Source organism: Electrona antarctica (assembly GCF_951216825.1).
Source record: "Electrona antarctica genome assembly, chromosome: 21".
NCBI lineage: Eukaryota > Metazoa > Chordata > Actinopteri > Myctophiformes > Myctophidae > Electrona > Electrona antarctica.
The window spans coordinates 19885531-19913270 of NC_136802.1; the positions used below are offsets into that span (position 1 = coordinate 19885531).

A 27740-nucleotide genomic window follows, 5' to 3' on the forward strand; every position below is an offset into this window, starting at 1 on the left:
TCTCCATTTAGAGAATACTTCTGGGAACCAGGAGCTGAGGGAGTCACGTCAGGACTTCTGTGCTCCATTTGACCTGCATGGTCTTGTTCATATTATGAAGTATAAGCCTCTTATGCCTTGCTCATACTGTGTAGAGTCTACACAGTAGACGGATCATGTCGCTTACTCAGTGACAGAAAAAATACTCACATTTCTTTACTTAAGTAAACGTTTCTCTAGTAGAATCTCAACGCTTTGTGGACGGGAAGAACGCTCCTCCTTAGATACTTAAATACAAAATGATTATTTTTGTGCGGGGGGTCCCCAATTCAAATATGGTTGTTTTGGGAGGAGTCCCCCAGTTCACATTATGATTATTTTGGGGGGTCACGGCCTGAAAAGGTTGCGAACCACTGCTCTAGTGGCTGCAATTGGGATGGTCTATCTTTAGATATGAAATGAACGAAGAAAGATGTCTGTCCTTCCTCCCTCCCTTCGTTACGTCACACCCAAGCCCCCAGCGAGGCTCTCCAACGTTGAGGCGTGGTAAGAGCGGGGACTGCAGGGTCCGCCTGCAGTCCCCGCTCTTGGAGTTATGACGAGGAAACCCCGTGCATCTGGGCTTTAACATTGAACGCTCGTTTGCACTTCCGAAAAAATGCGGAAGTAGACCGTTCTTCCGGGTGCTTCAAAAAGCCACTGAGCAACTTCCACTGAAATTAATAGTCTCTATCCTTTTAATATTCTATGGTCACACCCCAGCCGGCCATCACTCCCAAGCGAATAACCTCGCCCCTCGGTCAGGGCTGCAGACTTTGTCCTCGTTTTCCACCGCAAAAAAAACTAATTTCTTCAGACTCCACCTTGCCCCCCTCCCTAGCACTCCGCTTTCTATCCTCCTTGATATTTTGATAGCTGGTGCTTGATGTGCAGAAGTATGTTGTTGTACGTATGTACGCGTTCACGTAATGTTATTGAAATAATACTGCTTGTCCACAAAGGGTAAGAGTGTTTTGTCTTGTATCCTAGTTACTTCGTACAGATGTGCCATTTGAGAACATGCCCTGCCATTGGCAATTCAGTAGATTGTCAGACTCAGAAACAGAACATAGTCAGTGAGAAAGGGGGGCATTTGCCAAGGTGTTATACTGTATGTTAATCCTATTCAGATTACTGAATAGATAGAGTTCCTCTGCTGGACACTTATTTTCAGTAGCAAAGCAGTAGAATTAGCATTAGGCTAATCCGTGAATAAAACCTGCAGGGAAAACATGCATTTTCAGAAAACCTATTCAGGAAAATACCAGGAAAACGTGAAGAGTTGGAATGGCACATCTGGAAGCATTTATTCTTTTGCATTTACGTTGTCGTTTGCTGATTATTATTAGGGTTCACGCCACTTACAGTGACACTTTTGCGAGTGTTTGCTAAATTGTTATGCAAATTTATCGACACCGCAATTCCAACAACCACTTACCTCTCCTCCACTCCTCCTCCTCCTCCTCCTCTTCCTCCTCCTCCTCCGATCGATGCGTCTGAACCTCTGCTCGCTGCCGTTCTCTGTTGCCGTGGCAACAAACCTCTCCTCCGTTATCCTCCGCTACTTTTCCAGCTGCGTCTATGCCTCGTTTATCTACCGCTCCATACCGCCGGAGAGAGGGATCAACGCTGTCCATCTGTCTGTTGTTGATAGGAGGGGGGAGGGTGGTGGAGAGGAAGAGAGAGAGAGAGTAGACATGGAACACATGCCAATAAAGCACCCTGATTTCGTTTGAATTTAACTGAGTGAGTGAGAGTGAGAGTAAGGACACAGAGAGAGAGACACAGTAAAAGAGTGAGAGAAAGAAAGAAGTAGAGGAGGGAGACAAAGTATAGACAACAAATAAGAAAGCATCAGTGTGTGTGTGTGTGTGTGTGTGTGTGTGTGTGTGTGTGTGTGTGTGTGTGTGTGTGTGTGTGTGTGTGTGTGTGTGTGTGTGTGTGTGTGTGCGCGTGTGCGTGTGTCAGTCACACAGTCAAAGCCAAAGTAATTTCATCCAGTCTTGTGTGATGTGCCATCTGTGTGGCGAGGTAAGGTTAGCAGTAACAAAGCATGCGTGGTGCTGAGCGATGCCTTTGGTTTGGTGCCAGCAGGATTTCGGGAACTGACAGCAAAGTCCCTCCCATCAAAGTCAAAGTCACTTCCAAAAGCAAACAACATAACGCCACATTCTTCTTTTGTGACAGACCACAACATTCTTCTTTTGTGACAGACACAACCGACACCTCCCATGGTGTACTGAACTCAGCTAGACACCTCTGGCACCTCTGACGCGGACACAAACAGATGGCCGCAATTATTATTTTGATGGAATTTTAAGCCATTTTTAGAAACAGTACTACTACTTCTCCCAGGCTAGCTGTTCTCAGTGGTGTAAAGTAACTAACTACATTTACTTAAGTACTGTACTTCCATTCTGAGGAATTTGTACTTACTTCACTGGAGTATTTCTGATTTCCAATACTTCTACCCCACTACATCTCAGAGGCAAATATTGTACTTTTACTCCTCTACAATTATTTATTACTTGAACAAGCAGAGCGAGCAAGTACTGGCCTTCCATAGTTTTGGTCTTGCACGCTCGAAAACAACCTGGTCACGTGGTTCATGTACTCGCGCAAGCCCATAGCCAATGTATGTATGTCGGGGCGCACGCATCTCATGACGTCTGTACTACAATCGAAACAGATTTGGTTACGTCACCATCAACAGCCAATAAGGAACCACCGTTCTTGGTGAAGGTATGTTAACCGTGCAAGACCCAAATATACTAAAAGCAGCAGTTGTACCCAGACAGCAGCAGAGAGCTTTAAGACTCGGAACACCGGTCATACCCTCAAAGAAGATGTTAAAGATAGAAATCAAAATCTGACAATCCATATCAAGCTTTGCCTTGTAGAAAGTAATTCAGAAGTTGGAACCAGAGCTTTCGAACTCAAAACAGCAGTTGTACCATTCTACTCATTGTTTTCGCTACAGATCACCGTAGAACTGAGAGACGAAGACCACATTGCAGGGTGTTACCAGACAGACAACTGGGAATAATTGACAAGACTCATGCAAACCGATGCAAAACTTGGTTGCTTTGGTTAGGTTTCAAGGTTGGTATAAGTGGTGATGCCAGTGGTGAGCGCAACTCATGGCGCGCTTTGCTTGCGCACAAGTAGGCCATACATGGACTACTTGTGTGCAAGTTGCATCTCGACAGAGTGCATTTCTAGTTGAAAACTTTAGTTACTAGTTACTTTGTAGATTTTGATTAGTATTACAAAGCATGCTTTCACGACTTCAGCCCTATATACATTTCGACCATTTGAAAATAGCAGATCGACAAGATCACAATGCATCGCGATGCAACGCATTGTGCGATTGTAGATCTGCTATTTTTCTAAAGATTTTTAAACTAGGTAGGCCTGAAAATTATGTTCGAGGGGAAATTATTTTGGGTATAGTTCTTATTTCGGTTGTGGTTCCGGCCTGATGACTATACAAACAAGTGACTACAACATGACGGATATCATCCACTCCCGACCGGATCACACAGCGATTTAGTAACAGACCAGGCTTTTCCTCCGAGGTGCAAAGCCTGGTCTGTTACGGTGTGGTGACGCGAGGTTAGCTATGTAGTGTGCGATCGTGAGTGTTCAGTGCAGCAGTGTGTGTGTGCGCACACTTGTGTGCATGTGTCTAGCCTTGTGTCTCAGTGTTTATAGTGTGCGTACGTGCGTGCTCGTGCATGTGTGTGTATGTGTGTGTGTGTGTGAGTAGTGCAGACTGTCTTTAATCAGTGGAGCTGCTAAGCTGTGAGGTCATACTGTACATAAACGGCACAGATGGAACACCATTATAGAAATGGCTTGAGTGGATGAATGGAAGGAGACTCACACTAACAGACTACATTATTGATTGCATGCATTGTACTTTCACGCCAATAAACCTCGAATTGAACCGACTTCAGAGACAATGTGATGACGAGATGGAAGAGGGATGATTAGAGAGGCTTTGGATGGATGGAGAGAGAGAGAGAGAGAGAGAGAGAGAGAGAGAGAGATCTGTAATTTAAATAAACTAGTCCATACCTGTTTAGGTAGCTGTTCTTTTTTTAAGGAGTGCTAGCCCCTAGCCCCTTTCCCTTCAATTGACATTGAAGGGAAAACTTACGTCATATGTAAATGAGCAAATCGGCTAACCAATCACATGTTGGTGGGAGCGCCAATAAGGGACCACCTTATGTGCCTTATGTAACAATGTCAAATGTCCACTAACATAAATTGATGTACGATGACAAGAGCGCCCCTCATTTCACACAGGTGTGATTTATTTTTCATTAACCCATTATGTAATGTTCAGCCAATCGCAGTGCAGAATGGCACACCTTCCAGCCAATCACAACGGCTAATCACAGCACCAATTTCGGCGTCAGAGCGTAGAATGACAGACCTTCCAGCAAACCACAACTACCCCTCCCTTTCTTCTGCCGTTCTCAATTTCGACGCAGAATGGCAGACCTTCCATTCAATCACAACGGCCTCTCCCTTTATGCTGTCATCCTCAATTTGTATTATACAATTATGTATTATTTATATTGTCTAGATATAATATGTATCAAATTGCCTATACAGTATATATTGCCAACCACTCCCCAGGATTGCCTTGTCTGCCTGTGTGCAAATCAAGCCCCACGTTGAAGCTGCCACTACCCTACTGGCCATAACTGGAACGTAACGTGGAATGTATATAGGGCTGAAATGGTTAATGTATGTTTTGTAATAATAATCAAAATCTACAAAGTAACTAGTAAGTTAGTAACTAAGGTTTTCAAATAAATGTAGTGGAGTAAGGCCTACAATATTTGGATCTGAGATGTAGTGGATTAGAAGTAAAAGTATAAGAAATTGGAAATATTCAAGTAAGGTACAAATACCTCAAAATTGTACTTACAGAACTTAAGTAACGGTACTTTACACCACTGCATGTTTTCCAATTCCCCCTCTCTCCCGGTATGTCATCCTTCTGCATACATGAGGCGTGCTGTGAGGACTGATGAGCATGTCTGCCATTCATATGTCTGCTTTTTTTGTATAAATTTGTATTCCTGAAATGCTAGTCTAGACTGTAGGTATGTGTTCCCTCCAGGCATCTATGTCCTGCTGTTGGCAAGGCAAAGGAGAGGAGACGATTTGATTACAGATGGAATGAAACGTCTGTATGGACTAAAGTTGCCACGACTGATTTCAGGACTGATTGTTTTTTATGGATTCATTTCGTGGACCGAAAATAGCCGATCTACTTCGTTCGCAACTATAGAGTGCTATGTCTACATAAAATCTAATTACATACGTTTAGTCTTTGTATACACCTGTAAGGTCGTCGAGGCTAGTGCAAGTGTTACGGCAAAGTGCTACAGTACGTGCTAAGATGGAGTCTGAAGAGGTGAGTTTTTAGACTACGGCGGAAGATTGGGAGTAGGTCTGCAGTTCTGATTGCAATGGGAAGTTTGTTCCATAGTTTTGGAGCCATTGTACTGTGAGCAGAGCCTCTACCCCTCTCTTCTCCTTTCTTTGTCAGCAGCTATAGAGAGCAACGGCATAGAAAGTTCCTCCCATTGCGTGAACTGCAGTTCCTGCAGTTTAGTTGATGAGAAATCAGTTGAAAAGTACCAGGGTCAGCTGTCCAAAAGGGGAACGTATACTGTTAGACATTGTACCTCAACTATCTAGATACTGCCTGTATGTGACACTGTCTGTATGTGACTCACACGATCCAGAATCAGTGATTTATTGCGACGGAAGGTCGCAGTTAACTATGGAATCGACCATTTCCCGTCAATGTGTCGGGCAACAGTGTGTGTATCAGTCATATATGGTGCCCACCCAGGTCTCGTGACATCATGTGACATCCTCAGGCATGGAGATCTGGAGACCCTGATGTCATAGTAAATGCGACCTGCTGTCGCAGTTAAGCCCAGATCCCTGATGTCATCAATATTGGCCAGCAACTCTACATCTGACCTCAAACCTCAAACCCTTAGATCTCCACATATGGAATATACATCCATATGTTGATCCTTCCCCATCCATCCTTCCTCTTCTTTTGACTTCAAACTCTAGACGGGCAAGTTATTAGTGCAGCCGCGCCCAGCAGCTGGCGAAAACTAGAGTTCTCAACAGGCCCGGAAATTAAGGCCCGGCCTTACCTGGGCCCTCATCAAACCCTGTACACTCAAGAGAATGTCCCCACTACCACCCTTAGATCTCCATATACTGTATGGAGCTGACCTGTTCTGACATTACATACTGTATGTTGATCTGACCTCATCAAACCCAGTACAGAATTAATTCCATGCGTGCACGCGATCCGCCTTTTATGGCGAGGTTGCCTTCTTGCCCTCAGGCGTCTTACTGGTTTGATTGACGTTTCAAAGAATCCAAAGATTCTCAGAAAGGCTAACAGGCCGAAATGTCAATAAAATAAATCGCTGCAGAAACATCTCCATCGCCATATCTCCTAACGTTTTTCACACATCACACAAAAGTATAAAAAAAGATCTGCTATTTTTTTATACTTTTGAATTTGAATCCGGAAAAGTAACAGTTTGGACATATGAGATTCCCACCCGACAGAGAATCACTGCATAGCATGTGCAACTTCTTTTTACGTTTATTCATGGAGGCCAACGTCGCCGCACCACCAAACCCCTGGTGTGCGTATGTATGCACGTCACCGTTCCTGCTCCACAAAGGTCTCTTAACATGAAGGGCAGCCTGACATCCTCGTCGGCTCCTCCTGAGTCGAGGCTGAAACAGACGCAGGTGACCGTGACTTGTCGCTGTCTGTCTGGGACTCCTCGACTCTGCAAGGACCTGCCAAGTCTGAGAGAGAAGCTCTTCTCTTTTCAAATGGCATCTATAAAGTTCGCAGACGGCATGCCAAGTGATTATATGGTGGCAGTTATTGAATGTCAATGTCTGGATTGCTGCTTGACAGAAGCCATGCTGACGGTGAAGGCTCCTGGCTCTCTCCCGGCTCGATTTATCACATTGATTGCCAGGTACAGATGTGGTACAGAAGTTCTCAAACAGCACATCGGTATTACTTAATTATTTGTTATATTTTGATATTCTGCAGGTAATGTGAGTGGGTTACATTTTTTTAATTTTAAATAGTTTTTTCGTAATAGTAAGTACAGCATAAACATTACAGAGACTTTAGTTGTCACTGTACAATACTTACTGCACACATGCCTAAAATTGCTGCTATTTCCGCCGCCCTCGTTGAAAACAATGTATTTCAAACTTCAGCTTGTCACTCTCCAGCTCTGCTTGACCAGCGCTCGAGCACTGCTTCCTGCCCCCTCATCAATATGACGCCACTCTCTGAGTCTACACCACTCTGATACAGACGAATGCGCTTTTCATTCCATCTGTAATCAAATCGTCTCCTCTGTTTTTGCCTTGCCAACAGCAGGACATAAGATGCCTGGAGGGAACACATATGCCTACTACCATTTCAGGAATACAAATGTATACAGTACAAAAAAGCAGACATATGGATGGCAGACATGGTCTTCAATCCTCACATCACGCCTCAATACATGCAGCAAGCAGCATGACATACCGGGAGAGTGCACGACTAGGACACAGATGCCTGGAGAGAACACATATACTTACAGTATAGAGCAATGTATTTCAACCAGTGGTCCAGGGACCACCAGTTGAGGGGGTTCCAGGTGGTCTCCAAAATGATGGATAGTTGGTGACCAAAATGGACCCGTAAAATTAAACCGTACGGGTCCATTTGGTTTCATTTTACGCTCTCAAGTTAAATTATTGTTAAACATCTGCATTACTTAATTTACAAGAAGTCTACAATTAGAGAATGTAGAAGAATTGTTATTTCGTTTGCCTGTTATCTCTCCTGTGGTATGCTGTATTGGTACAAACATCAATACAGCATGGAATTTTGGACAAGATTTTATCCAACGATAAGCTTTGGCCAGGACTTAGCGAATGGCTATAATTATAGAGCACATAAGTCATGACGTGACTCGCTCACCCTCTGGTTTGATTATTACCCCCATTGGATCATCTTAAAATCGTCTCATATAATGAACAAACTGTCTCGGCAACATTGTCGGGGAGTGGCTCTGTATCATTTACGATAGTATATAGTCAGTCACTCATACTTGACAGTGTCTGTTTCTAGCGAAAATTTAAGTAATAGATATGCGGATGCAAAGTGAGGCAAATCGAGTGGCAAAGTGAGCGGCAAAGTGAGTTTAACATATAGTTTAATGTTGTTTAATGCAATCAGATTCTGTTTGGGTGTATGGACTGTCAATTAAATGGAGATCCGAGGCCTAATAAATGTCAAATTGGGGGTCCTTGAAATGAAAATGGTTGAAAATCACACACAAACCGTGAAAATCTTCCCTTATGGGGGCCCCTGACATATCTTTTCAAATGGGGGTCCACAGGCAAATGATTGTTCAGTTGGGGGTCCTTGACATGAAAACGTTTGGGAATCACTGCTCTATAGGTGCAGTCCTACACAGGTGTGTCCCATGCAGTGAGGAGCTGCAGTCTTTCCTCTGGGGGCTATCATACAAATATTCTAAACATGACACGAAAACAAAACAGTCATGAGAACATATCGATTCCGATGGGAAACCATGCAAGCATGCTGCTGCATGGCTCCTAATCACCTGAAGGACACTCTCTAGCTCCCATAATGTGGTTATGAGGTTGGGATTTATAAAGGCCATGTTTCACTCACTAAGTAATTACTTTTTTTTGATTACCAATGATATTAAACCTGGCATCCCTATTTTGGATACATTTTCAAAATTGTTTTTTTCTTTTTCCCCCCCCCCCATTCATCATAAAATGAAGTATATAGGGATTAAGTGGGAAATATCTAGGCTGGGAGCCACCTAGAATGATACAGTCCTCTGGTTTGCTAATGAAATACGACACATTTTGGGCTGGAACACCACTTGTTCAGACTCTCTTCCAGTTTTAAGCAATAGCTTCTGGGGACGCATGGTGGCTTACAGGCTTTTCTAGCAGTTGATTCTCTGTTTCTCTCTGTGCGTGCATGCGTGCGTGTATTTGTGTGTGTCTGTGTGTGTGATGTTGTGTCTCTCTCAAATCCATTCACAACCATATCCTACTATTGTGTTAAGCAATCAACTGTTCGAATGCAACAGCTGGTATTGCAGTCGTTCAAAAGCACCTCAGAGGTATCTGTATAAACACAGGGAACATAACACACTCATTGAATTCTCATATCAGATTTAGACCCGACAAAATTAATGACTTGGCAAAGACTGTTAATAATGAACAGAATATTGAGCAGGAATTCAGGAAAAGAAAAATATAGCAGCTTGTCTATTTAGTTATTTATTATTATCATGTGTAATTCAAGAAATTATTTCAGCATTTTATGCTTTATTATATTTCTTAGATTGCACAGTGTAGAAAAGGAATAAATTCACCAATTGCGTAACCGTATCATCCAAATTCTAGGTTGGACATTTGGCAAAAATAGACACATTGTCGGCAATTTTCAAATGATAATTTCGGGGGGGAAAAGGTTGAGAACCACTCGACTGGTGGAGCTAGCAGCCTCTCCTAGGATGATTGTATAATTAGCTGTCATACAGAGAGAGCCCGTGATGTCCATCATGCTACACATGACAAGTAGGCATAGCACTACTGTATGATATATCATTTCTTAAGGGGCGCGGATCTCCTGGACCATGACGGGTGTGTCCCATGAAAAAATTTATCATCTTTGACCTCCAAACCCCCAAAGGGTCCACATAGCATCTTCAATCACTGGATCTGCCTCCATCTGTCTTGTTGGCTCACTTTCTTCATCTCTCCTCCTGTCTCTCAACCCTGCATCACTGCTCTCTCTCTCTCTCTCTCTCTCTCTCTCTCTCTCTCTCTCTCTCTCTCTCTCTCTCTCTCTCTCTCTCTCTCTCTCTCTCTCTCTCTCTCTCTCTCTCTCTCTCTCTCTCTCTCTCTCTCTCTGACCCGAAGGGGAATCCCATCCATCAAAACCCACAGGATGACACGCGTGTCCACTTGATGAAGTGCATCGATATCCCTCGCCGGGAGCAGGGCACATTGTACTGTACGCATACTGTACACACGCGTGCCATCATGTACAGTATACGTGTCGCATGTTAGTACGACGTGAGCGGATGAAACGGGCTGGCAGGTAACGCACGTGACATGAAACGTGAGGCTTTTATCCGTCTTTGACCGCACCAATGCAACTATAGTCGCAACTCTTTGCAACCACACAGTTTTATAAGGCCTGTCCACACCAATTGCAACTGCCGTTGGGGATAATGCTTTTATATGTTGCAGATGCCTCACTGCATATTTTGCAGGATCTGTTTTTGAGGGGCGCTAGCCCCTCCTATATTCAGCTATAGTGTAGATTCTTGTCCTAACACAAACATGAAATGCCATTGACAATGAATGGATGCTGTACGATGATAAGAGCGCCCCTCACTTCACACGGGTGTGATCTTTTACCATATGTATATCGTTTTGAGACGCTGCAGAAGTGCAATGAATTACATTATTTGCAGCCAGGGTGTGGGTGTCTATCGACGTTTCACAGTGCGCTAGACCCCTGGTCGATGGATAGCTGAGGTGGAACGCAACACCTACCATCAGCTGCCAGTACTCACCGCATGACTTCTAGCCATGCTCCTCGGTGCCCGGGATCGAACCCATGACCTTGCGATCGCAAGGCGACAGAGCTATCCGGACACAATATATTAGATTAGACCACACCGGCGCCCTTAGGCCCACCCATTTTGTTCAATACTCCTGTCACGTCCGGGAATAAAACCCTGGTCTCTCTCCCGCGAGAAAAGGGGAATTCCCCATTGGTCGGGGGATATATGAACTCCCATCTCCCATCTCCCAACTCCCAATGATGTGAAACACATCATGTTTTTTTCCCCAATATACCCACAGCGACAATGACTCTATATATAGTTGTGTCTGAACTCTATATGGCTATGTCTGAATGATAGTGAACTCTATACTGTATAACAGTGTAACATGTAACCAAAATGGACCCTTACGTGTCCATTTGGTTTCATGTTACGCTCTCAAGAGTTAAATTCATGTTAAACATCTGCATTACTTAATTTACAAGAAATCTACACAATTAGAAAATGTAGAATAATTATTATTTTGATCAACGTTTGCCTGTTCCCTCTCCAAACGGCACCAACATCACTACAGCATGGAATTGTGGACAGTGGACACCATCTTATCCAACGATAACAAAATATTCTTTAGTTTTGTGCCTGAGAGGCTAAATGTCATCAAATGGTGCTCCGTGGCTCAAATGCCCAATCAATAATGAGCCTTGACATGAAGTGCTGAAAACCACTGCTGTATATGGTTATTTCTGAGTCATAGTGAACTCTATAATATAGACATAGCCATATATTATACGGCTATGTCTGATGAGTCATGTCCTAGATTTCAAGTCAGTGCCACTTCTGCTCTGCTAAAGTACGTGGCGCTGTGCCTAGGCACTGTGTGTCCCTGACAACAAAGTGACAGAGAGAGCCTATTCCCCCCTCAGGTCTCCAGCCGTGTGTATCACACTAGGAGAAAGCCTCAGAGCGCCTACGCGGCTCTGCTAGGAGACACATTTCATTTGGAGAAGTACAGTAGTAGCTCTCTGCCCACAGGGGACACGCGCGGATGCTCACAGGTGATACACTGTTTGGAGAATGAAAAGGAACGACCTGTCATGACAGTATACGACAATACACAGAACGCAGCGGCAGATAAACACAAAATCAGTATTTGTGCTGAAGGTGTCAGGTGGGTTGTAAAAGTGTGTAGTGTGTGTGTGTGTGTGTGTGTGTGCACATACAAACAGGCGTTGGAGGGGCTGGTGCCCCTCAAAATAAACAAATAAAATAATAATAAAAAAAACTACATATTAAAAAAGTTTCCCTCAATTTTCCCATTACAAGTGTGTTTGTCTTATATGTAAAGCCAGCACCACTATTCCAAAGCCCTTTCAGGTACATCAAAGTATTTTCAGCAATGGGATAATAAGGTTTTTGGTTTGATATAGATCTTGATGACCTGGTACTTTCAAAAGTAGTTCTTAAGTGGAAAAAAAGTGTGGGAAGAGAGAGGGGGAGAGAGAGCTCTTTTCAAAGTATTTTAACAGTCTTGTAGTGTATGGTAGAGGTGAGAGGTTGTCACATTATAGGCTTCTCTTCAAAGACTTCCAGTCATTAGAAGACTTTGAAGTAGCTTGAAATGTTCTAGTGTATGTATAGGAGTGAGTGTCAGACTTTTAAAGCCTTTTACATTTATTTTCAAAAACCCTTCAAAGTCTTCTAGGGTACGGCACTATCATAAAATAATTATGAATAAGAAGATACCAAGTAATACATAGAAGACTTAAAGTCTGCTGGTCTGGTCATCTGGACCGACCGATATTTGCATAACATGAAATATGAATCGATATATGGATGCAAGCAAAGTATCAAGCAAAGTATCAAGCAAAGTACTGTACAATCTGTCAGCAGTATTATGGGCATATATGGATACTGAGGCTGATGTTTGTCAGCCAACTGCGCAGTGGGAGTTTGGAGGATTATGATCAAGCTACGATTCTACAGTGAATGTAATGATCAGTATACAATCTATCAACTATAAGACATTTACCGTAGTTAGCCTAATGTATCACCAGTAATATGGACATATAGATCACATAATGATATCTCTGCTGTCTGGAGGAAACTACCTAACTCCAAAATGTTCATTTTTCAGGAAATTTAAAAAAAGAACATCCAGTGGAGTTATATGAGGTTTTCGCCGAAGCACGTACCGGTATAATACTTTCCATTAGTTCAATATTTTTTAACCAACACACAGACGTAAAGGGTGTTCCAAAGCATTGATTTATTTAAAAAAAAAAATGGAGTTAGGTGGTTTCTTCCGTATGGCAACGATGTACTACAGTAGCTTATCGTCTCTGTGGGGTGGAAAACTCATATCTCTAAAACTGATACTTTTCAGGATTCAAATTTAAAAGCCTAAAAAGTAAGTTGTGGATCTACAAGCTCTAAACGCGTTGCTTTGCGTCGCGTTTCGAGCTTGCAGATCTGCTACTTTTAATGCTTTTGTGTGACGAGTAGGTAGCCTACTGTACATTAATTTAAGAAAAAACACACAAAGTTAGAATACGGAGATAAGAGATTTCTTCCCGACGGCAAGGATACAGTATGTACAATGTCAGCCAGGGACAGAGTGGGAGTATGGATGAACAATCTATCATCTGTAAAACATTTACGGCAGACAGTTAGCCTAATGTACAATCTATCACAGTTAGCATGGGCACATGGCAGTGTTATTTTGACACTAACAATTCTACGTATAGTTTTAGTCATATAGTCTTTTGAATCAAATTACATTTAGTAGAAATGTTTTAGTGTTAGTCTAGCTTTTGGTTGACTAAATCAAATATCATTCAATTTTAGATTCACATAATCCCCATCACTGATCCTAATCACGGTGGGAGTGATTAGTACTGCAGCATTCGATCTGTAAAGTTCTGGTGCGTGCCTAATCAGCTATTTCTTTTATATTTGCAAAATATCAAAAAAAGGAGAATGTTGAATAATTGTAAAGAATATCAAATAGTGTGAGAACCACATATACAGTACTATCAGCCTGACTTCATTTACAGTAGTTAGCCTGGCCAGAGTCACAAGAAGCAGTCCAAGGACAGAACGGAGCGCCTGGTGGCTTACTGTCCTTATGACCTGTAGACAAGACAAGTCTGTGGTCATTGCGTGTACTCCAACCCTAGGGCCATATTTTTGTAAGAGCTCATGTACTATGCAGGTCCAATTCTGTTAGTGTGTGTGTGCATGTGCGTGCGTGCGTGAGAGGAAGGCATTGGGGATAAGTCGCTGTGGTTTTGAATGTTATGCTATCTATGCTGCTGCATTGTCTGTAAGGATTAAGGAAGCCAAAACAAAAATAAATTGTATTCTTATGTACCTGTACACAAGATGTAACAATAAAGTACAACCTTGAACCTTGATAATAAAAAAATTGCATATATTAATATAATATTGTGGGATGGATGGATGGATGAGGAAGGGAGGTAGGGAGTAGAAGGATGAAGTCACACAAATCGCTGAGGAGAGGGTGTAATTTCAGTTTATGGTTGTAGTAACATTTCCCTCAGTGGAGACAAGACAATGAATGCGGTCCACCTGATGTGGAGGTTTGCGGAGAATGATTTGCCACCTGTACTCACAAATGGGCCATCCTGTTCGAAGATGTCAGTGACATTCCTGTACATGCACAACACGCTCTCATGCACGCACACGCTTGCGCATCGGTGATGTTTTGCTTTGATGGGACTTGCAACAGCCGCCACTGGAACCCACTGAAGTGAATTTGCGAGACACATTCATCCCATACATATAATTAATTCATACAGTATCTCATGTAGGGCTGTCACACAAAAAAAAGTCACGGCCTGTGACTTGTGACCCACACATACAACAACAGTGTTGATTTCGTCGACTAATACGACGAAAAATGTTTGTTGACTACCTTTTTCACAGACTACACACAACTAAATGGAAACTGAATGAAAACTAAGCTATGATGACGACTAAAAATATTGACAATTTCGTCAAATAAAAACTAGACTAAAATATTAGGGACTAGTGATAGAGATGAGATCCAGTATAAGTAAAATTTTACACGCATGCTGAAAATAGCGCGACGTGTTGTGAGCTTGTATATTGGCTATCTTCAGCAAGTGTAAAATCAGCCATTACGACAGAATCAAGGCCCGCCAAAACACATTTTAGTCAATCAACTGTAGATTTAGTCGACAAAAATCGTATGATATTTAGCCGACTAGAACTAGACTAACACTAAAACATTCCAGGTGACTCCATTTTGGTTTTTTTAATTTTTTATTATTAATTTTATGTCTCTTATTTTACCCCCATTTAAGTTGTTTATTAATTATTTCTGTGAACATAACCATATGATCCCTTTCTTTGTATTTTAGTTATGTACTCAACCTATTGGTTTTATACCTGTATATATGTTGTGTGTATCTTAGTTATGTATTCAACTTATTGGTTTTATACCTGTATATAATTTATGCTGTTTGTATGTCTGGCCTCGTGGGGAAAGATGGTGGGTGGGTGGGGAGGATTGGGAAAGGTGGGAGAAAGTTGTGGGAGAAAATATAAAAACAAAGAGTTGTATTTTCTTTCTGTGAAACTTGCATAATATGATGTCATACTCTTTGAATAAAATGTATTAAAAAAAATTCCAGGTGACTAAAATGGGACTAAAACTAAATTAAAACTATTCTTCTTCTTCTTTCGTGTATCATCAGATGGCCAACTCAGTGTCATGCAGCCATGCCCTCGTCTCTGGTCCTAAGTCAAAAAGGCCAGCTTCTGAGGGTGGGCTGTATAGGAGGCAGCCTGTGATGATGTACTCGGCAGTCTGTTCAGGCTCGCCACACTCGCATGCCGCACTGTCCGATAGGCTCCACTTCTTCATAGATGACTTGAAGCGTCCCACGCCACAGCGCAGACGGTTCAGCGAGGTCCATAGATGGCGTGGCATGTCTTCTCCTTTCACGCCACCTGCTGGGTCCCGGATGTATTGTTGGATCCGGGAGGGCCCGGCCGTCTCCCACGACTGTTTCCAGGATGCTGCCAGCCAGGCGTCTCTGGACAAGTCCTCAGGAATCGACTGTAGCATCTCTTGAGCTGCCTCGTTGTAGGGATGACGAGACCCTACAACGAGGCAGCTCAAGATGTGCTCAAAAGACAGACTATAACTGAAATCTAAATTTGCTGTCAAAATCAACACTGGCACACACATGCAGTACTTCGCCTCACACATACATGTACGTACAGTACTTGCATACACACACTTCAAGGAAACCATAATGTAAATGTGGGATTTAATTATGTTTTCATTACGGTTTATTAGCATTACTGGCTCAATTACATACTGTAAACGTACACAATTTGCATTACGTCCCATAATTAGAATCAGCCATCATTGGAAACTAAATCCTAAATCCCTGTGGGAGCGATTAATCCTGCTGCATTCGATCTGTAAAGATCTGGTGTGTGTGTGTGTGTGTCTGTCTGTCTGTGTGTGTGTGTGTGTGTCTGTATGTGTGACTGTGTGTGTGTATGTGTGTGTGTCTGTGTGTGTGACTGTGTGTGTGACTGTGTGTGTATGTGTGTGTGTGTGTGTGTGCGCGCGCATGTGTGCGTGCGTGCATGTGTGCGTTCACGTGTAGAACACAAACTCTGCCTAGCAGGAGCTTGCACATAGACCAAAATGTCTTGATAGGAGCTTTCTCCACTCTGCTATAACAACATGGAACAGCCTTCCCCCTGCGGTTGTTGGAGACATTACATCAAGTAGTGTGCATGCCTCGGTATGTGACTGTTATCCCATGAAGCTCAAAGACTTTAAATCATCCAACATTCAGTTTAAATATACAGTATACCCCTGGCTGAGTAGCTGCTTGCCTTAAAGCCTGTATCTGCCAAAGCGTGTGAGTGAGGGGCGCCCTTATCATTATACATCATCATCTCATGAACAAATTAATTTATGTGATTGGTTTAGCCGATTTGCTCGTCTACATATGACGTAAATTTTCCCTTCATTGTCAATGGCATTTAATGTTTGTGTTGCCACACATTTACATCATATTTGGCGGACATTTTACCTAATTTCTCCTTTCATTGTCAATTGAAATCAGATTGCAGAGTGATATTTGTTATTTTGACTATATATATATATATATATATATTGTGTGATGCTTGATCAAAGTTGTTAATTGACTGACTCCATTGAAGGGAGCAACTACTAGCTGTGGGGTGTGGGGAACATGCTAACAGTGGGAGGGTTTTGTTTAGAGAACTCTTGACTTTGATTATATTATGGGAATCGTATTATGGGAGTAGTATGTGACACTTTAAAATGTGTGTTATGCTTATGAATGATTTGTGATGTCTCTGGACATTGATGCACTGGTTCGAGGGGCCTAGCCTTTATAAGGAGCACCTGCCACTGCCCAGCATTCAATGTAGGATTGTAGGGAGCAGAGCAGACCTTGAAAGAGCCAACCTGGCCAGTGGGCTGTAAATACCTATTTTGTGTTTGGTTTGTCTGAATGACCATTTCATGTGGACTCTTCAAAGGTGAATTAAAAACTGTTTTGATTATGCTTTAATGATTAAGGTTTGCCATGAGTGCCTTTTTTGGAGTATTTTGAGAGCTGGTTCAGTGCCAATTTTGGCCTACACTATCTTCACTCAGACCAGAGTGTGACACACAAACCCTCAAAAATGCATTTATTGTCAATGGCATTTAATGTTTGTGTTTGGACCAGGTTTGTGTTTACACACACTAAAAGCTGGACACCCTCAAAAAATCACACCCGTGTGAACTCTCTCTCGCTCTCTCTCTCTCATTAGCAGGCAACAGTGCATCTCTCTGTCTCTGCCACAACAGCGACCCTACTGGTACTCATGAGTCACACATGAGTCACACACATTAACACGAGTCACATAGGTTAACACGAGTCACATAGGTAGGTGAACACGGACATTGCTGTTCAACAGAAAAAAAGGAATAGAGAAGGGAAGAGAACACAAAGAACAGAGGGAGAGGACACTAGGCACATGCGGTTGGCATTATGTATCCAAAATAATTTGATAGCAGTCGACACATTTCTGTCACTGCCTACGGACCAGCCTCAGGCACGCGTGTAAATCTGAATGTAGATATTGTTGCTGTCAGGCACAAACCTCTTATCTCCATATTCTAACTTTTTGTGTGTTAACGCACTACTTGATCATACTACAACATCACACAAAAGCATCAAAAGTATAGCAGATGGCCTGGCCGTGGCTCAGCGGTCCAGGCACCTTGGCTGGTAATCCAGTCTGGCAGTGTGCCGCTGGTTCGACTCCCGATCCCTATGGCCTTTACTGCATGTCATCTACTGTCTGTCCCTCCATAAAAATATATAAAAATAAAGGCAAAAGCCATAAAAAAACAAACATTAAAACTATAGCAGATCCACCAGCTTGAAACACTGCACGAAGCAGTGCATTTTGAGCTTGTTGATCTGCTTCTTTTGCCATTTTTTTATTTTAATCCTGAAAAGTAACAGTTTTGAACATAATGAGACGTCCTCGTAAGACCATATCTGAGCTGGTCTAACGCACAATATAATTCAGACCTTCCTCACTCTTCATATTATGTGTCTGACAAGTGGCAATTAGTCTGACAATACCTAATTTATGTACTTACACCATGTGTAATCAAATTGCGTACTGCATGGGGTCTGATTGCATCTGTACGTTGGCACGCAGCGAGTGTGTGCATGCACATCTGTGTGTGCGTGTACAGTGATACCTTGGTTGGTATAGCTTTGATATGGACTCACTGAAACTAGCTTAATTCATCACATGCGTGCACGCACACACATGCACAAGCACGCACAGACGCGCGCCTTGAGCAGAGCTTGTACAGAGCTTGTACATCAGCCATTTTCTGTGAATGTTGTTCTACTATGACATGCCCAGAATAGGGATGCTACGGTTAGAAGGACCATAGCAGTGGTCTAGCTGGCATGTTCATCTCATATGACTCACTGTATCCTTGTGGTTAAAAGGACCATAGCAGTAGTCTAGCTGGCATGTTCATCTCATATGACTCACTGTATCCTTGTGGTTAAAAGGACCATAGCAGTGGTCTAGCTGGCATGTTTATCTCATATGACTCACTGTATCCTTGTGGTTAAAAGGACCATAGCAGTGGTCTAGCTGGCATGTTTATCTCATATGACTCACTGTATCCTTGTGGTTAAAAGGACCATAGCAGTGGTCTAGCTGGCATGTTCATCTCATATGACTCACTGTATCCTTGTGGTTAAAAGGACCATAGCAGTGGTCTCGCTGGCATGTTTATCTCATATGACTCACTGTATCCTTGTGGTTAAAAGGACCATAGCAGTGGTCTAGCTGGCATGTTTATCTCATATGACTCACTGTATCCTTGTGGTTAAATGGACCATAGCAGTGGTCTAGCTGGCATGTTCATCTCATATGACTCACTGTATCCTTGAAATTACTGCCGACCACAGAACACACCATAGTTTGTTTGATTATTCACGAAAAAGCATTATGTTTCAGCGTCTCTCTCTAGGTCGTCCTCAGACGAGCCTTCCATCGTCGCTTCCAGTCATCCCGGTTCTCCATACAGTACATCCGGCCAGCTCGTTGATGCTTTGCGCTCCTGCATCTTTCTTGAGTACATCCACTATGTTAGTATGGGACGTCCTCGTGACCGGTGCCCATGTGTTGGTTCCCACAGCACCAGTTTGCTGGCTGGAAGCTCCTGGTGTCTTTGGCATTGTCCTGCAAGTCTCATTCTCCTGGCTGCTATTTTGTCACTCACCCTGAATATTCCAGCATACAGATTCTGTGTGTGTACTCTTGCTGATGTTGAGCACTACACGTAACATTCTGGTTGCTCCATGTGGTTGGAGAGCAGGCTGATGTCATCTGCGTAGTCTAGGTCTGTCAGAACTAGAAATCAACATGCTAAGACTTGAAACATTCTTGAATTTTACTTGTGCATTTTAAAGTGTGTTTAGCCAACATTGACTCAATATTATTCAATACAGTTAGCTAACATTGACTCAATATTTGTCTCCACCAGGCCGAAGGCATGGGGAGAGAGTATGTTTTGCACTCCGTCCGTGTGTGCGTCCGTCCTTCCTTCCGTCCGTCTGTTACCAGCTAATCTCCGGCACCGTTGGCCCGATCCATGCCAAACTTTGCACACACACTCTCTGGATGCCAACGACGAACCTCTGCCCCAAATATTCCTCAACGGCCTGTTATAGCGCCACCATGAGGCCGATTTAGGCAAAACACATTTCTGTAGATTACTCGTACACATTTTATCCATACATCACACAATTCGGTATACACTATCTCCATAGTCATGTGATCAACACGGATCTGCACCATTTCCCATCTTCCTTCCTGATTGGCTAAGATTCGCTTCCAAAGCTCACATGATTGGTCCGTTTCGAACAAAATGCCACAAATCACAAACACAGTGTGCAATTTCCGTGAAATTATACACGCACATTTCCACTAGGCTGAGGACGACATGACACAATTTATTTTCCAAACCAGCCTCATGGTGGCGCTATAACAGGGCAATTCCTGTTTTTACCTATAACTGCATCGATCTGTGTACAACTTTGTATGCGCACTCCCTAGAGGCCATGGAAAAACATTTCCCTGCATCCCTCCACATCTGCCGGTTATAGCGCCACCATGAGGCCGATTTCTGCAAAACACATTGTTTATATTAGTCGCACAGATTTCATCCAAATCTCATGCAAATCGGTATACATGATCTCTGTAGTCATGTGATCAAGACGAGTCTGTTGGATTTCTCAGATTCTACACTGATTGGCTAAGATTGCCTTCCAAAGTCTTCAGGAGTGTACAAAATGCTGCACATGTCCTGCTCATCCAGAATTCTATCCTCAGAGATGCTATGAGTGCTGGCTCTGCATTTCCTCAACAAAATGAAGAAAACTGTTGCAAAAAACAAACAAACATGTTTATATCACTCCTAAACATTTTGCCAAACATCACACACACTCCTATCCTCCTGGTGGAGACCTGTGCCCAGAACGGCACTTTTTCTAGTATTCTATGATATTTAGCCAACACTGACTCAATTATTCGCAGCTACATTCGGTAATGTTTTAATTGTAGGAGCCGTAATGTGTTTGCATTCTAATGTGCCATTATGATGGACGTAAGTTATGTCACTTTAATGGGCACTGCACAGGTAGTGGGCGTGTCACCGGGGCTGGGGCGATGCCACTCTAACTATCATGGCGTTTACCTGTCACTTAGGTGAGGGAAGTTGGACAGAGAGAGGAGGTGAGCGTGGGAGAAGACATTTTCTGTTCACCGTATCAAACGCACTTTATCACCTTAACATCCACGTTTAGACATAGCTAAAAGCCTGGGAACAGTTGTATCTTACGTGTGGTGACTGAATAAATGGTCAAACTTAAAGCTGGAGTGGACCTGATTTCATTGCGTGCGCGTCATACAAAGAGTCTCTTTACTCTCATGTTTAGCTCCTTGCGGCGGCCCTTTAAACCGCCGCAATAATAACTGTAAACAAACAAAATCCAAAAATTAAGGCAATTAATAGATAATGACTTGTACTGGACCGGCTGGGCCCTTAAAGGACCGATTTGGTCCTTTAATAGCCCAGTTCCGGACCGTTGGCACGTTTTTGGTACTATAAAGCAGGGGTTCTCAACGTTTTTGGCAGTGTCTCGGGACCCCCGCCCCGCCCCCTCCCGGCCCCCAATATAAATTGACTGCTACAATAACCTTAATAATAGAGATACACCATAAATAAATACTGAAACCAGATAATCATTATGGAAGGTGTATGCATGTACTATACGGTATGTAAACTCTTCATTTCCATTTTACAGCCAGTTGCAAAAACAAAACAAAAAACAAGTTTTATAATTTGGGGCCCCCCAAAATAATTTGGCGACCCCCAGAGGGGTCGTGACCCACGGGTTGAGAACCCCTGCTATAAAGGGTGCAGTTCAGATTTCCAATAAAGCACATGTTAGATATTTGTGACTTAAGTTGTTTGCACACTGGTGAATTTCTTTCCTTCTGCCGAATATCGGAGTGAATTTTGGAGCACATACATTTTTAAATCTACCTTGTGTCAATAACATTTGCACACTACCGATGAATATTTAGTCTGTATAAAGTTTTGATCCGTTTTCTGCAGCCGTCTAGTGGGGTGGGGTGTTGGTGACAGGCTGACAGCCAGTGATAGCCTACTACTTTCGGATCCGCAAATGCAATGAAAGAACACACCAGTGAGCAACCACCTTTATTGTAACAAACAGGACATTGGGGACAGGACAAACAGCGCTGTTTATCGTTCGCCGATTGGTTACACACTTGCATCACTCAAACAACTGAGGGAGCAGCTGTGTTTTGAATCCATTTGTTTGTTTGCATGCAACTATGTGTACGTGCAAATAGCTGAAATTGACTGATTCATGTGTGGTAAACAATGAATCGATTGGCAGCCTTTGTTTTTTGTGGAGACTGGGTGTTATGGTTCATGGCCTCAGCTGCCTGACTCAGTGACAAAACATTTATCTGCATAAGCATACCATGACATGATGATTGTCTGTATCAGAGGGACTGACTATATGTGCAATATGATCTGAGATGCATGTGTGTTCTTGCTCATTCTGTTCTTATCATGGTTTACATAATCTACTTGGGACGTCATAGATCCACCATCCTACTGTATATATATTTCTCTTTGTGTGTAATAAACTCCATAATGTGCTATACATCGCTGTGTTGGCATTATGTTCTCCACGCCTGCGACTCGACTGATCCTCACCCACCACCCCAAGGTTTAGATGGAGACTTCTAGAGGCCTTATACTGTAGATGGTCGCCCAAAAAGATCAAAACACTGGGTAGTCAAACTGACCTGGGTATCATCTGTGATTACAAAAGAAGAGAGAACGACAGAGGAGAGCGAGACAGTAGATAAAGAGCTGGAATATCAATGTATAGCATTAGTTACTGAACACAAACCCTACTATCACTACACATGGACATGACATTCCACGTTTATCCTTACGTGTTCATATATTTTGTTTGCTGGTTGCATCCTGGGGTGACCTGCCTCAAAACCATTGTTCAGGAACACTCACGTCAAGAATAGAAATGGCATACACAGTTATAAACAAGCAGCCTTAAGCAATTATACATGGAACAGATTTACTTGAATCAGCAGCAGGCATGAAATCAAAACAACCTTTGGAAGCTTATGCCAGACTCTGATCTAAAAGGGTGGAGGCTAGTAGTCAGGTTCAGTATGTGTTTTTGTTCAAAATCTGTGGAGATTAGCAAAACTATACAGTTTTAGGGTGGATGAGGCAGACTGAAGCAGCAGCAGCAGCAGTTGTGTAGCGTCATGAGAAGCAGAGATCTAATGAATCAGGATGCCATATTGAAAGGGAAACTGATATGCAGCCAAGCCACGGTACCTGTTAATTACACTGGTGCAAATTAGCTCAAATAGCTAATGTATCCACTGTGAAGAACCATGCTGCTTTAGTTCGATGAACAATAACTTCCCTGTGCATCACCTGCTTTCCTGTTGTTCCTGGTTTGACTATTTTGTTATTTTCCTATTGCCTGATTCCTGCCTACAATTCAGTGTAAGATCTCTACATTAAATACTTTGAAATCTACTCTTGTTTGTTGTGACTTTGCACATGGGTTCAACTCGCTCTGTCTGCATCCTTGACAGTATGAACTGACCATAAAAATGAACCCAGCAGAGTTACAACTTTTCAAGAAGAGGGTTGTGGATTTTGAAAATGTGGTTGATCAGCTCATTGACTCTCCTCCTAACCTGCGTGCTGAACTTCAGAGTCAGATTTCAACCCGGCAGCTGTGGTTCAAAGAGAAGCCATGGGTTAGCCATTTTGTTCCTCACTTGAATGTTGTCCGTGGGAGGCTTAATGACTTTGAGGCCAGTTTCTCGCTCCTTGAGGCTTGGAGTACACTAACACACTAATCCTGCAGAAGGTTCAATACATGGATTTGTTTTCCTACTTTCGCATCAAGGCAAAAAAATCCTGTTTATTCAGAACCACTTCACGCCCCAGATCCCTAGATGTCCTGCCTGCGCCCTCTGCACTGTCAACAGTCCTATCAGTCGATGACCTGCCAGAGCCTGCAGCCCCGCCTTTGCTCTGGTCCTTTGCCTCAGTGTGTGAGAGCGAGAGATCTCCACAAAGCTCAGATTATAACTTTGATTTTAGCCTTATTCTTTCAGCTGCAATCCTGGCAGTGTAGAAGGGACTTGGGAACACAATATATATAATAATAAATAAACACAACACAAATATAATACAAAGCAGTAAGTGGGCTTACCTTTATATCTTATAAGTACTAGTAGCCTTGCGCTTCGATCAGTGGCACAAATAAATGGCTTTGGTATAGCATTGCAGCCAACAGCTCAAGAAGATGCCAGACAGGCTATAGCTCCCTCTGACAAGAATCTCTTACAAGTACTGTAGAAAACCATCAGGGGAAGTCAGTTTTTCGCTTTCGATCTGTGCATTGAGCTTCATGGGGATACGGGAGAATTGATTGGTCAACAGGCATCACTTTTATATGATGTATTGATCTGTTATGTCCAGCAGGTGTGGAGCATAAGTCACCATGTGCCCCCAGCAAGAAGTGAACAAGCAACGCGACCCTGTACATATAGATAGATAGAGTTTTTATTAAAGTGTCCTACATCATACGATGCCCAGCCCGCACAGGCTTACAAGACACTCACAAAATTGTACATATATAATGATACATATACACAAATAGACAGTTACTCATGGATACATCGTTCTCCAACGTAACTGCCATGCCTTCTCTATGAATATTCAAAAAACAAAAACTTCCATTACTGAACAACCAATTTAACATAAAACACTCAGACATCCAGAAAAGATCTGGGTTCTTATCCTGAATTTTGTCAAATAAAAAGTTTCTTAAATCATGATATAGTGGACAATAGAAAACAAAATGAAACTCATCCTCTACAACTCCCAGGTCACAAAGAGCACACAGTCGCTGCTCCTCAGGAATACCAGTATATCAGTACAAATCCCTTTCTTTTAGAAACAATTAAACACATTCAACCCAATTCAACTCAATTCCGTTAAAATGTCAACGTATACAGTAGTAGTAGAGTAGCTACTCCAAACGTGCGTGCGTGCATGCTCTGTAAAGCACTTTGGAGAAAGGCACTATACAGTACATGACCTCAAACCCACAGAGGACCCAAGAGCAGAACTCAAACATGGGAGACAACGATTACACAAAATACAACTGAGGAAACAACTGCAAACAGGATATGGGTTGGTTGACTTTTACAACCCATCCGATACCTTCAGCACACATATTTATTTGGTGTTTATATCTGTGTGTGTGTGTGTGTGTGTGTGTGTGTGTGTGCACGCGCACATGTGCATGCGTGTAATAGAACAACAACGTGATACCCATGCCATTCATGAGCTACACAGTTCAATGTGCTCATCTGTACAACAATTGAATCCATTTCTCACACTGTCACAACAGTTGTACATTAATGCATATCTGTTGAGCAGAAATCTCTTATCTCCATATTTGTTTTCGTAAACACTCCTACTTGGTCATAGTTCAGCGTCACAAAAAAGCATCACAAGTAGCAGATCCACAAGCTCCAAACGCGGAACAAAGCTTTAGATATTTTTGAATCTTGAACCCCAGATGATTAGCTTAACACTTAGGCCGCTATCATTTATTGAAAAATTAGGATCTAATTCACGCCAGCATTTTTTAAATTTGAGCTCTTATTTTGAAAAGCCGCCATTTCCGGTCCATGAGCAGTATGTCTTAACCTAGGAAACTACACGGAGCGGACAGGCCTTGTTTAACATCTGAAGCCAGACCGGAGCTCTGCAGAGCTCCAGATCATCATATCTGTGCCGTCAAAGAAACGCTGTTTTGACCAAAATGCCATCTGGGACAAGGAATAGGAGATACAGGCGATTGAAAGAAATGGATAGAATGGATTATTATGGCGACGACGATTTAAGATGGGCGATCCAGTGCTGTGCTAACAACACAGCTAGCTAACCGGCTAACGTGAGTAGCATTATGGCTCGAGCAATCGAACGCGCCATAAAAGCGCAATTGCCGTAGGCCGTCGCCAATGGCGTTAAGCGTCAGTATAAAAATTAGGCTTCAATTGACTTTAATTGTCTGCAATGGCGCTGAAAGTATTAACATTGTTTTGGCCCTCAATAGTAAACAAACCACATATACAGTATTGTACAGGTTATCTGCACATTTCTAAGTATGTACTGTATGTGTGTCTATATTTCACTGCCTATCCTGTCTATTACCTAATAAAGCAATAAATAAGTGTATTGATGATGTTCAGGTATCATCATTCTAAACCTGCTGTTCTACATCCAGCCAGCCAGTTAAAGAAATCACAGATTTGATTTGAGGCATGCATGCGTGCGTGCGTGCACACACACACACACACACACACACGTGCGTGCGTGCCTGCGTGTGTGTGGGACCTATCAGCGCTTAACTATATGTAGGGGCGGCGGTGGCTCAGGGGTAGAGTGCCTGGATGGTAACCGTAAGGTTGCCAGTTCGAACCCGGGCTCCCGCAGAGTTACTGTCGAAGTGTCCTTGAGCAAGACACTGAACCCCTAATTGCTCCCGATGTGCTAGTTGGTGCCTTGCATGGTTTCCGCTGCCATCGGTGTATGTATGTATGTGTGTGTGAATGGGTGAATGTAATGCACAATCTCTGTAAAGTGCCTTGGATAAAGGCGCTATATAAATGCACCATTTACCATTTACCATTTATATGTACCTAGTTTTAATACATCATTGCGGAGATAATAATCGTGAGCGGGAACTGACTTTTTTTTCTTTGGTTGCGGGAATTAAACCAATATCCCCCCCCCCCCCCCCCCTTCTCAGTTATGGGACAGTTCAAACGAGACGGCTCACGAGACAAATATGTCTATATGCAAGTTATTGAGCCGTGGACATTGAACAAATATTCCTACTGGCACTGAATGTGCTCCAGGCATGCCACACTGTACATATATTACACACATCTTTGTTTATGCACAGCAGTTAGTCATAGACAGTATCAGGAAGCCATAAGCCTCAAGTGGCTTTGATTCAGCCATTCAGCAGATTGTTGCGGGCAACCTTTGACAAATGACAGCTGTCTGAACTTTATGCAGTTCCTCTTGGGAAATGGAGGCAAGCTGCAGCATTAGTTCAGTGGATACATTCTGTAATACGTTCTATTGATAAAGCCGGTGATTTCATATCATGTCGTCTCTTCTCCTGATTTTTATGGTCACCTGTCGTCTTCTAATCTCCATTGTTTTTTTTGTTTTTTTTTTCAATTCACTGATTCACTCACTCACTCACTTCTTAATTTGTGGGAATCAATTTCTCTCACCCCCGACGGCCTAATTAATCGGAACGAGGGATGAAGGAGGTATAGTAGAGGTAGAGCTTGGAGAATAGGGGTTTGATGGAAAGAGTGAGAGGGGGAAGTAGGGTGGAACAGGAATGAAGGGGATTTGGTTAAACGCCTGCATGAATTCCAACCAGGTACAGGCTTTAGTTCCGACACCATTTTTGGTCCGACAGTCATTAGACAGACAACCTACAGTACCTCAAACCCTAACATAACCATAACCGCAAGCACGGGAGCAGCACATAGTCAAGCGCTAGTCTGACCTTTGTTCCCGCATGTCGGACTAATGCTCCGTCGGAAATACCATCGGATATACCCTATAGGGGGACACGGGGAGAACATGCAAACTTCACACAAAAAGGGCCTTTTGCCAACCCCACCCAGGGTATGGGTGGGGTTTGGTTTGGTTGGCTTTGGTTGGCTCTACGCGCCCTGAAGTGCAAGAGGACTAAGTAAGTAAGTACCCAG

The 27740-nt window shown here is 42.9% G+C and overlaps 1 protein-coding gene across 1 annotated transcript in view; it reads right to left on the reverse strand.

Moving 5' to 3' along the window:
* The window catches only part of htr2cl1 (5-hydroxytryptamine (serotonin) receptor 2C, G protein-coupled-like 1), a gene marked incomplete at its 3' end in the record, with an annotated part of 198203 nt that overhangs the window by 48438 nt on the left and 122025 nt on the right, over positions 1-27740 (reverse strand). The window contains exon 4 of the mRNA XM_079491254.1: positions 1457-1659. The remainder of the gene's footprint in view (positions 1-1456; positions 1660-27740) is intronic.